This window comes from Anomaloglossus baeobatrachus, chromosome 1 (assembly GCF_048569485.1).
Source record: "Anomaloglossus baeobatrachus isolate aAnoBae1 chromosome 1, aAnoBae1.hap1, whole genome shotgun sequence".
Classification (NCBI taxonomy): domain Eukaryota; kingdom Metazoa; phylum Chordata; class Amphibia; order Anura; family Aromobatidae; genus Anomaloglossus; species Anomaloglossus baeobatrachus.
This window is the reverse complement of record NC_134353.1, coordinates 370,114,342-370,127,577: the sequence shown is the minus strand read 5'-3', so window position 1 is coordinate 370,127,577 and position 13,236 is coordinate 370,114,342. Positions and strand designations below refer to the sequence as shown.

General features: G+C 42.3%; 1 protein-coding gene across 5 annotated transcripts in view; it reads left to right on the top strand.

The window, feature by feature from the left end:
- PSD3 (pleckstrin and Sec7 domain containing 3) overlaps window positions 1-13,236 on the top strand; it is a 926,316-nt gene that overhangs the window by 770,488 nt on the left and 142,592 nt on the right. The window lies entirely within an intron of this gene.

Genomic DNA, 13,236 nt, shown 5'->3' with positions numbered 1-13,236 from the left:
TGTCCTTGGTGACATTTTTGCACTTTTAGCAGCATGATCCCTGATGGTGCATTGACCAGATGATATCCTGTATAGTATAATGCATTTAAAAAATTAATTTTTTTATTGAAGTTTAACTAGAATAATACAAGCACAGGTTAATGTATAATATTTGAAGTCACAATAACATGTGTAATACAATATTTTACAGGAAGAGAAAAGAAAAAAGGGGGAGAGATGGGTGGGGGTATATTCCGCAAGACATGAGAAATGAGGGGAGGGTGAGTGAAAAGGATCAAGAAGGACGGCGTCATGGTCTTATGACTCCATCAGACGTCTTAGAAGGCGGTTGTGGCGTCATAGACATCCTGATCTGTGCAAATTTGGTCAAGTGTTTAGGCCAAAAAGTGCTCCAGTGAGAGGACTTCTTTTTGTCGCCTATGTAAATCTAGACAAGATGGTGGGCTGTTTGTTTCCAAGCTCTTGGTATCAATGACCTAGCATCTGTGAATGTATAGGAATAGCCTGGCTGACTGCTTTCCTGATCCTCTGGGGGCAATATTCAGTAAGTAGTTAAGGCGATCCAGGGAAAGGTGAAAGTAAAAACCCTCTACCAACTCATCTGCCATATCCCAGAAAGAAGTAATAAGATTACCTTTCTGTTTCTTCATACTTTCACCCTTCTGTTCCATCATGCTTTTCCCTTCTGTTCCGTCATGCTTTTGCCCTTCTGTTTCATTATGCTTTTGCCCTTCTGTTCAGTCATGCTTTCGCCTTTCTGTTTCTTCATACTTTTACCCTTCTATTCCATCACGCTTTCACCCTTCTGTTCCTTCATACTTTCGCCCTTCTGTTCCGTCATGCTTTTATGTTCTGTCATGCTTTCACCCTTTTGTTCCTTCATACTTTCGCCCTTCTGTTTCGTCACCCTTGTGTTCCTTCATACTTTCGCCCTTCTGTTCCGTCATGCTTCCGTCCCTTTTGTTCCATCAAGCTTTTACTTTTCTGTTCCGACATGCTTTCGCCCCTTCTGTTCCATCATGCTTTCGCCCTTCTGTTCTGTGTTACTTTCGCCCTTCTGTTTCATGTTCAGGATCACCTTCAGACACCTGGATTAGCCATCACATGCTTTGGTTACACTTCTTATCTCTCACTTCTTCCAAATTACTTCAGTACACAGATGATATAGACTCCAAGTTTTTGAACATTATTGTAAAAATGACTTAAAAAATCCAAATCCCAAAAATAATTTTAGACTCCCATAAGACAGATACACCTTAATACAAACTTGTCAAGCCATTTCAACTAAATTGCATGCAGGAAGATCAGACTTTTTAGTGTATAATAAGGAAGCCATGGGTCAGGGAGTAGGGTCTGGGTAATTTCTCCACATATCTATGGCATGGTATTCTGTGGTGGTATACCGCAATTGGTAAAAGTATCTAACTCTCTATATATTGCATTCAGCTTGGTTAAATGCCCCCATACACTTTATATGGTGACTCAATTGGAAAACTGATATAAAGTGTATGGGGGCTTCCGAACCTCCCAATTGATGGAACAGGTAAAGGAGGGCAGGTTGAATTCAGATGTCTGATCTTTTTGCTCTCCAGGTGGATAATCTACTGACGGGCTTGTTCCACTCTCTGAATTAACAATATGAATTATTGGCCAATAACATCTTGTATCTGGAGGAGTCAGAAGAGGTAGCTGTCCTGCAAACAAGTATTTAGAAGACTGCTATATTGGGTGTATAGTCAGTGTAAAGGACCTCTCCGCATTTGTTTTTTTTTTTCTATTGCCCCCTTTTTTACCAACAATTTGTGTATGTGTATTAAGTGATTTAATACTTGCCTAACTCTGGCTTCTTCGTTTCCAATGCCACTCTGGTGTCTTCCTACATCATGTTGCTCACACTGCATCTTCTGTGTGGACTTTCCCAATATAAGTCTGAGATTATGAGAGATAGTGTCAAAGTCGCTGTGTGAGCCAACAAGTCACAACTGTGGTCACGTGATGCTGGTGCGGACCAGAGCGGCCTTAGAAGTGCAGAAGACAGCAATAGGTGTTTTAATATACTCACTACACACATACACTAAGGGGTACTTTGCACACTACGACATCGCAAGCCGATGGTAGCGATGCCGAGCGCGATAGTCCCCCCCCCCGTCACAGCAGCGATATCTTGTGATAGCTGCCGTAGCGAAAATTATCGCTACGGCAGCTTCACATGCACTCACCTGCCCTGCGACATCGCTCTCATCGGCGAACCGCCTCCTTCCTAAGGGGGTGGGTCGTGTGACATCACAGCGACGTCACACGGCAGGTGGCCAATAGAAGCAGGGGGGCGGAGATGAGCAGGATGTAAACATCCCGCCCACCTCCTTCTTTCCTCATTGCAGCCGGGAAGCAGGTAAGGCGATGTTCCTCGCTCCTGCGGCTTCACACACAGCGATGTGTGCTGCCGCAGGAATGAGGAACAACATCGTAACATCGGTCCTTCCGAAATTATGGAAATGACTGACGCTACACCGGTCATATGATTGACGCTTTTGCGCTCGTTAATCGTAGTAAAAACGATTCACATACTTCGATGTCGTCAGCGACGCCGGATGTGCGTCACTTTCGATTTGACCCCACCGACATCGCACCTGCAATGTCGTAGTGTGCAAAGTACCCCTAAGGCTGGTTTCACACATCCATTTTTCGGCGACAGGCACGATCCGGAGGAAAAAACTGATGCAAAGGATCTGGAGAAAAAACGGATCCGTCGCATCAGTTTTTTTCATGCGTTCCTTCCGTTTTTTGATGGATCCGTTGTGAAAAACTTGATGCGTCGTTGGATTCCATCATATGCCGGATAACGATGGATCCGGCACCCATAGGCTTCTATTATACAACATGCCGGACGGTGGTGGATCCTGCATGGTCTGTTTTTTTTTTTGCTGGAGACAAAAAATGCTGCATGCTGCGTCCTTTCTGGCAGCCGGACGAACAAATTTCGCCAGATCCGGCGGACGCCACATGCAACGCAAGGCCATCCGGCACAATCCGGAGCTAATACAAGTCAATGGGGAATAAAACTGATCCAGCGCCAGATCCGCTTTATCCGCATTTCACCACATTGTGCATGACGGCAAAAAATGGATGTGTGGAAGCAGCCTAAGTAGTGGTAACAGTGAGGGCAATAAAAATAAATATACAGCAGAGTTATCCTTTAACACTTCTCTCCAGGCCTTCATCACAATGCAGATGGCAATATTGAATCTTTTGTGACAGAAATTACCTACTTATTAAAAACGTTCTTTATTCATATGCATTAAAAACCAAAACAAAAACATAAACCAAATGTGGACTAAAAAATTCTTAAGGTAGCATAGACAATACCATGAGCCCAATTTGAAGTTTCTGAGACCCTTAAATGTCAAAAAACAGATACCTCGTCAGATTAGGAGGCAAAAATGGGGGGGGGGTTGGTAAATTCCCTTTCCTCTCACCCTAATTCAATATATCACTGCCTGTCAATGGAGTACATCCTAATGTAAACGATGCCCCCATTCCTCGGCGGCTCTCCCTTCTCTGACCCTCACTTACTCCGTGTTAGGTCACCAGGGTCACACGTGAAATTATCACTTAGGGTTCATAGACAAAATATATAACCACTACCACTTAAAAATTCGGTGCACTGAAGAACATCCTAATCTAGATAGCAGACACTTGTATAGACACATAAATCATGTCTCATAGAAGAGGAACCTCATACGATGATAGATATCCCTTTCTGGTTTACTGCTATTCTAGGAAGTGCTTAGGGGCACTTTGCACACTGAGACATCGCTGGTGCGATGTCGGTGGGGTCAAATTGAAAGTGACGCACATCCGGCATCGCATGCGACATCGTAGTGTGTAAAGCCTGGATGATACGATTAACGAGCGCAAAAGCGTCGTAATCGTATCATCGGTGCAGCGTCGGCGTAATCCATAATTACGCTGACGCAATGGTCCGATGTTGTTCCTCGCTCCTGCGGCAGCAGACATCGCTGTGTGTGAAGTCGCAGGAGCGAGGAACATCTCCTACCGGCCTCACTGCGGCTTCCGTAGGATATGCGGAAGGAAGGAGGTGGGCGGGATGTTTACATCCTGCTCATCTCCGCCCCTCCGCTCTGATTGGCCGCCTACCGTGTGACGTCGCAGTGACGCCGCACGACCCGCCCCCTTAACAAGGAGGCGGGCCGCCGGCCACAGGGACGTCGCACGGCAGGTGAGTGTGTGTGTGAAGCTGGCGTAGCGATAACTTTCGCTACGCCAGCTATCACCACATATCGCTGCTGCGACGGGGGCGGGGACTATCGCACTCGACATCGCAGCATCGGCCTGCGATGTCGTAGTGTGCAAAGCCCGCCTTAGTGACTGTATTAAATCAAAAATCGTGTCAACAAATTTTTCACCCAACCTAGAAAACGGATACTCCAATAGTGACATTAGACCATATCTCGTATAGTACAGGGGGTTGTTTATAATAATAAATGTCCCTAATAAGCTTTCCTCTACCTAACAATGGAGCACACCCTCAGTTTTTTGGTGCCCCCATTCCTCGGCGGCTCTCCCTTCTGTACCCTAAAACTCCCTCTTAATTCATCTGGGATTATGGTTTCAAGATATGGAATAATTAGTTCCAAGTCACTTATCTATCATCCTAGGAATCGCTCTGGGAACATATCATTTTCATGTCAGCATTAATTCCTATTTTATCTGACGCGTTTCTCTCCGCCCCAATTGTGGATGGAGTTCATCAGGAGATTTTTGTCAAACAGCACAATGGCTTCCTATAAAAAAAGCATGTTAAAGTCAAGATTTTTTATATATTTTGCAATGAAATAATCAAAAAAGAAATTGGCTCCCAATCATGGACCAATTCAACCCATCTTAGTGCATCACGTTAGTTGCCCACCCACAGACCAAGAGACTACACAGCGCAGATAAAGCTGCTCTTACCTTAGATGCATCACCTTCAAGAATCAAAGTGGTATGATACAAGGAGGACAGGCAGCAGGGGTTTAAATAGGGATAAACCCTCCCCTTAAGGTCATGTGACATTTTACTAACTTTCTATTGGTGGGCAGCTTATTTACAACTATAAGTTACTATCTGCTTCCAGAATACATATAAAGAATCCCTTTATGTTTTTAGGGCTGGCGCTATATAGTATAGTATGCAGGCCAGAGTACCGTATTTCGCTATCCGGAAGTGTTAGTGGAACGCACAATGCGTTCCACGCCTCCGGATCAGGTACTGATCGATCTAACAACGAAGGCGTACGACCCACAGCACATCTTACATCACACGCCTGCGCTCTGATTGTCCCAGATCGGCTGGCTACACGGGACGTTTCTTAAAGGCACGGATGCGTAGTTATGCCAAATGTCCGGAAGTATTAGTGGAACGCACAATGCGTTCCACGCCTCCGACCCGGGTACTGATCAATCTAACGGCGCAGGCGTGCGACGCACAATACATCTTATATCGCACGCCTGCGCTCTGGTCCCCTTACATCGGCTTACTGAATGGGGCGTTTCTAAAGGTCAGGCATGCGCAGATATGCCGAATCCGGACTTAGATTACAGTGCCTTACTGCGATCTTATTCAGCATTGAGGGATCGCTTAATCCACAGCTTTTATGAAGCCCCGAAAGCCACAGGAACATGGCTAGAAAGGAAAGTGACGGGGACATATAAATGTGGCCATTGCAAATTTTGCAAATGGATCATACAGAGTAAAGAAGTAACAAGTGCATGCACTGGAAAAACTTACCAGGTACGGGAATTTGCTAATTGCAACTCCGAAGGAGTGATCTACTTGATCACATATAATTGCCCTAAGAATTATATAGGGAAGACGAAAAGAGAACTACGCAAATGATTAGGTGAACACCTGGGAGATATCCGGAACATCAGGGATACCCCAGTATTTAGACATGTACGTATGGTCCATGGTGGAGACCTGCATAGTATAAACTTTAGAGTAATCGAGCAGGTGTCCCCGTCACCTAGAAAGGGAGATTGGAATAAGATTCTACTTCAAAAGGAATGTAAGTGGATCTATCGGTTCAAATCAGTTCACCCTGATGGGTTGAATGAACAATTGACCTTCAATTGCTTTTTATGAACAAAGTAGGAGAAAGACGTTTTTGCCTTTTAGTATAGCTGGTGTCATTGGTTCTTTATTTGCCTGCATGGGATGTATTGATCTAAAATTGGTCACCCCGTTCTTTATACATATTTTGTTTTGCCCTAAAGGGGCTGTCTTGACCCCATTTATAAGTGTGCATCATGGGAGTGCCCTGCACATAGTCCAGGATACTTTACATAGGATTGAATGTTCTAAATAACATAATAAAACTAATGGTATCTACCTAAAAAATCCCTTTAAAGGGAATATGAACTTGGCAATTATCTAATGAATATCTCTAGCCAAACATAATAAAACAATTAATTCTGTGATCCCCTGGCCGGAGTCTACATGCTCTAAAAACGTCTAGATGTATTCTATGGATGTGGAGGAAAAAGGACGCTGCTGCGGCTGAATAAGATCGCAGTAAGGCACTGTAATCTAAGTCCGGATTCGGCATATCTGCGCATGCCTGACCTTTAGAAACGCCCCATTCAGTAAGCCGATGTAAGGGGACCAGAGCGCAGGAGTGCGATATAAGATGTATTGTGCGTCGCACGCCTGCGCCGTTAGATTGATCAGTACCCGGGTCGGAGGCGTGGAACGCATTGTGCGTTCCACTAATACTTCCGGACATTTGGCATAACTACGCATGCGTGCCTTTAAGAAACGTCCCATGTAGCCAGCCGATCTGGGACAATCAGAGCGCAGGCGTGTGATGTAAGATGTGCTGTGGGTCGCACGCCTTCGTTGTTAGATCGATCAGTACCTGATCCGGAGGCGTGGAACGCATTGTGCGTTCCACTAACACTTCCGGATAGCGAAATACGGTACTCTGGCCTGCATACTATACTCCCGAATCAGGATGTGATCTTTGGATTAGCGCCAGCCCTAAAAACATAAAGGGATTCTTTATATGTATTATGGAAGCAGATAGTAACTTATAGTTGTAAATAAGCTGCCCACCAATAGAAAGTTAGTAAAATGTCACATGACCTTAAGGGGAGGGTTTATCCCTATTTAAACCCCTGCTGCCTGTCCTCCTTGTATCATACCACTTTGATTCTTGAAGGTGATGCATCTAAGGTAAGAGCAGCTTTATCTGCGCTGTGTAGTCTCTTGGTCTGTGGGTGGGCAACTAACGTGATGCACTAAGATGGGTTGAATTGGTCCATGATTGGGAGCCAATTTCTTTTTTGATTATTTCATTGCAAAATATATAAAAAATCTTGACTTTAACATACTTTTTTTATAGGAAGCCATTGTGCTGTTTGACAAAAATCTCCTGATGAACTCCATCCACAATTGGGGCGGAGAGAAACGCGTCAGATAAAATAGGAATTAATGCTGACATGAAAATGATATGTTCCCAGAGCGATTCCTAGAATGACAGATAAGTGACTTGGAACTAATTATTCCATATCTTGAAACCATAATCCCAGATGAATTAAGAGGGAGTTTTAGGGTACAGAAGGGAGAGCCGCCGAGGAATGGGGGCACCAAAAAACTGAGGGTGTGCTCCATTGTTAGGTAGAGGAAAGCTTATTAGGGACATTTATTATTATAAACAACCCCCTGTACTATACGAGATATGGTCTAATGTCACTATTGGAGTATCCGTTTTCTAGGTTGGGTGAAAAATTTGTTGACATGATTTTTGATTTAATACAGTCGCTAAGCACTTCCTAGAATAGCAGTAAACCAGAAAGGGATATCTATCATCGTATGAGGATCCTCTTCTATGAGACATGATTTATGTGTCTATACAAGTGTCTGCTATCTAGATTAGGATGTTCTTGAGTGCACCGAATTTTTAAGTGGTAGTGGTTCTATATTTTGTCTATGAACCCTAAGTGATAATTTTCACGTGTGACCCTGGTGACCTAACACGGAGTAAGTGAGGGTCAGAGAAGGGAGAGCCGCCGAGGAATGGGGGCATCGTTTACATTAGGATGTACTCCATTGACAGGCAGTGATATATTGAATTAGGGTGAGAGGAAAGGGAATTTACCAACCCCCCCCCATTTTTGCCTCCTAATCTGACGAGGTATCTGTTTTTTGACATTTAAGGGTCTCAGAAACATCAAATTGGGCTCATGGTATTGTCTATGCTACCTTAAGAATTTTTTAGTCCACATTTGGTTTATGTTTTTGTTTTGGTTTTTAATGCATATGAATAAAGAAAGTTTTTAATAAGTAGGTAATTTCTGTCACGACACTTGTTAATTTCTTACCTATTGCCTATACAAATTCTCTGAATAATATTGAATCTTTCCAAGATGCAGAGCCAGCATTGTCATTAGGGGTTTGCATCATTTATCATAAATAATTGGAATAGGTGACCTAATTTGTTTAAATGCAGCTAATGATGAATGTGTAAGAAAGGGTAAATCCATTAATATCCCAGTGTTTGCGCAACATAAAATGTTTCATACAAGCAAAAAATCCACCAGTAGACTACATTCTTTCATGAGCCCAGCAACGACTGTCAAAATACTCTGGTATTAATGGCCAAGAAACGTATGTTTAGTTTAGGTGAAGGCTTGTTATTTCATGAGTGGCATCTTTAATTAATAAGTGAGTGGAGTCTGCTAATAACATTGCTTGTATAATTTGACGTATATACGACATAAGGTACAAGGCACCAGAGAATGAAGGAAGCACAGCACGCCTCTGCTGCATAGACGTGCCATTCCAAACTACCAAGCAATTAAGCAATTTGCTGACAATAACACCAGCAACCCACCAACAGTGTAGGCAAGAAAAGCTTCATACGCATAATATCATGGCCTAAATATATGTCTGCTCTACGGAGCTCGTATATCTGTACAGAATGGATGGAACCTGTTGTAACAGAGTTTATCTATGCAGGATTTGCTCATTTACTATAGACATTCTTATTATATGTGTATATATATATATATATATATATATATATATATATATATGTGTGTATATATGTGCGTGTATATATGTGTGTATATATATGTGTGTATATATATATATATATGTGTGTATATATATATATATATATATATATATATATATAATGTGTGTATATATGTGTGTATATATACAGTGCCTACAAGTAGTCTTCAACCCCCTGCAGATTTAGCAGGTTTGATAAGATGCAAATAAGTTAGAGCCTGCAAACTTCAAACAAGAGCAGGATTTATTAACAGATGCATAAATCTTACAAACCAACAAGTTATGTTGTTCAGTTAAATTTTAATACATTTTCAACATAAAAGTGTGGGTCAATTATTATTCAACCCCTAGGTTTAATATTTTGTGGAATAACCCTTGTTTGCAATTACAGCTAATAATCGTCTTTTATAAGACCTGATCAGGCCGGCACAGGTCTCTGGAGTTATCTTGGCCCACTCCTCCATGCAGATCTTCTCCAAGTTATCTAGGTTCTTTGGGTGTCTCATGTGGACTTTAATCTTGAGCTCCTTCCACAAGTTTTCAATTGGGTTAAGGTCAGGAGACTGACTAGGCCACTGCAACACCTTGATTTTTCCCTCTTGAACCAGGCCTTGGTTTTCTTGGCTGTGTGCTTTGGGTCGTTGTCTTGTTGGAAGATGAAATGACGACCCATCTTAAGATCCTTGATGGAGGAGCGGAAGTTCTTGTTCAAAATCTCCAGGTAGGCCGTGCTATCCATCTTCCCATGGATGCGGACTAGATGGCCAGGCCCCTTAGCTGAGAAACAGCCCCACAGCATGATGCTGCCACCACCATGCTTGACTGTAGGGATGGTATTCTTGGGGACGTATGCAGTGCCATCCAGTCTCCAAACGTCACGTGTGTGGTTGGCACCAAAGATCTCGATCTTGGTCTCATCAGACCAGAGACCCTTGAACCAGTCTGTCTCAGAGTCCTCCAAGTGATCATGAGCAAACTGTAGACGAGCCTTGACATGACGCTTTGAAAGTAAAAGTACCTTACGGGCTCGTCTGGAACGGAGACCATTGCGGTGGAGTACGTTACTTATGGTATTGACTGAAACCAATGTCCCCACTGCCATGAGATCTTCCCGGAGCTCCTTCCTTGTTGTCCTTGGGTTAGCCTTGACTCTTCAGATAAGCTTGGCCTCGGCACGGGAGGAAACTTTCAAAGGCTGTCCAGGCCGTGGAAGGCTAACAGTAGTTCCATAAGCCTTCCACTTCCGGATGATGCTCCCAACAGTGGAGACAGGTAGGCCCAACTCCTTGGAAAGGGTTTTGTACCCCTTGCCAGCCTTGTGACCCTCCACGATCTTGTCTCTGATGGCCTTGGAATGCTCCTTTGTCTTTCCCATGTTGACCAAGTATGAGTGCTGTTCACAAGTTTGGGGAGGGTCTTAATAAGTCAGAAAAGGCTGGAAAAAGAGATAATTAATCCAAACATGTGAAGCTCATTGTTCTTTGTGCCTGAAATACTTCTTAATACTTTAGGGGAACCAAACAGAATTCTGGTGGTTTGAGGGGTTGAATAATAAATGACCCTCTGAATAAACTTTTCACAATGTAAAAAAAAAATAAAAAAAGAAATAACATTCTTTTTTGCTGCAGTGCATTTCACACTTCCAGGCTGATCTACAGTCCAAATGTCACAATGCCAAGTTAATTCCGAATGTGTAAACCTGCTAAATCTGCAGGGGGTTGAATACTACTTGTAGGCCCTGTATATATGTATATATATATATACGAGAGATATATATATATATATATATATATATATATATGTATGTATATATGTATGTATATATATATGTATATATGTGTGTATATATATATATATATATATATATATGTATATATATATATATATATATATTAGTGTCACAAAGTCACACGTACAATGGTACGGAAATAGATATGACATATAATTATATAGATAAATATTATATAGACAGATATGAAATGCATTGATTGTTATGCAATATACTTTACTGGAAAATGGAGAACTAAGACATGAATCCTTATTAGATCGTCTTAAAATAATCCAATTAAGTCTGCACAAATAAAATATTAATTCCCGCACTCCTGAACATATAAAGCCTGTAGTCATCCCTATCAGGTAGAGGGAAACAATGTAAGAGGTATTTCGGATCTGTAAGAGTTTACTGCATTCTTTCTGTATTCGGAAGAGTGGCCGATAATATTTTATTACTGGATGCTAAATTGGGGTGTTTTAAGAGCAGTCAGTGATATGGTAAAAACTAGTAAGATTACTTTATCAACCATCATCTTGTTAACAAATATATGTTGAAGAGAGAGTGAGATCGATATAAATGTGATAGCTAGATCTGAGATTGATAAATGAATATGAGACATAGATATGAAATAAATGGATATGAGATATATTAGATATGATAATTAGATCTCATCTCCATTTATTTCATATCTACAGTTGAACCCAGAAGTTCCATCCACTCTCTATAAAGACACATCTGCATGTTTTTCTCACTATCTGACGTGAAATCAGAATAAACCTTTCCCATTTTAGGTCAATTAGGAACCAAAATTATTTATATTTGCCAAATGCCAGAATAATGAGAAAGAATGTTTTAATGCATTTTTATTACTTTCAGCAAAGACAAAAGATTACATACACTAAAGGGGGCTTTACATGCTGCGATATCGCTAACGATATATCGTCGGGATCACGGTGTTTGTGACGCACATCTGGCGTCGTTAGCGACGTCGCAGCATGTGACAGGCTGGAGCGACCTAAAATGATCGCAAAAAAGACAAAAATCGTTTGCTTTGGAGAGGTCGTTTAATTACAAAAAATCGTTGTCAGGTAAGTAGCGATGTTGTTCGTCGTTTCTGCGGCAGCACACATCGCTATGTGTGACACCAGAGGAGCGACGAACACCTCCTTACCTCCGTCCACCGGCAATGAGGAAAGAAGGAGGTGGGCGGCATGTTCCGGCTGCTCATCTCCGCCCCTTCGCTTCTATTGGCCGGCCGTTTAGTGACGCCGCAGTGACGTTGCTATGACGCCGAACGCACCTCCCCCTTGAAGGAGGGATTGTTTGGCGGTCACAGCGACGTCACTGACAGGGTATGTGCGTGTGACGCTGCCGTAGCGATAATGTTCGCTAGCTAGCGATGTCGTAGCATGTAAAGCACCCTTAAGAGTACTATGGCTATAAAGAATATGGGAAAGGCCATATGATGATTTCATGTCTTTGGAAGCTTCTGATAGGTTTATTGGTAACATCTGAGTTAATTAGAAACACATCTGTGGATATATTTTAATACACACTTGAAACACACTGCTTCTTTGTGTAGTATCATGGGAAAATCAAAAGAAATCAGCCAAGATCTCAGGTAGAGAATTGTGGACTTGCACAAGTCTGGTTCATCCTTGGGTGCAATTTACAGATACCTGAAGGTGCCTCGTTCATCTGTACAAACAACTATAACCAAGTACAAGCAAGATGGGAATGTCCAGCCATTATACCGCTCAGGAAGGAGACGGGTTTGTGTACCAGAGCTGAACGTGCTTTGGTCAAACAAGTGCATATCAACCCAAGAACAAAAGCAAAAGACCTTGTAAAGATGCTGGTGGAAGCTGGTAAGATTGTGTCATTATCCACAGAGAAACGAGTGCTTTATCAACATGGGCTGAAAGGCCACACTGCCAGGAAGAAGCCATTACTCCAAAAGAAAGATAAACAAGCCAGATTAATGTTTGCAAATGCACACAGGAACAAAGACCTTAATTTTTGGAGATATGTCATGTGGTCTGACGAAACTAAAATTGAACTGTTCGGGCATAATGACCATTGTTATGTTTGGAGGGAAAAAGGGAGTAGCTTTGAAGCCTACGAAAACCATACCAACTGTGAAACACGGCGGTTTCAGCATCATGTTATGAAGTTGGTTTGCTGCAGGAGGGACTGGTGCACTTCACAAAATAGATGGCATCATGAGGAAGAAGATTATGTGGCAATACTGAAGTAACATCTCAAGACATTAGCCTGGAACTTAAAGCTTGGGCAAAAATAGATCTTCCAAATTGACAGTGACCCGAAGCATACTGCCAAACTGGTTACAAAGTGGCTTAAGGATAACAAAGACAATATTTTGGAGT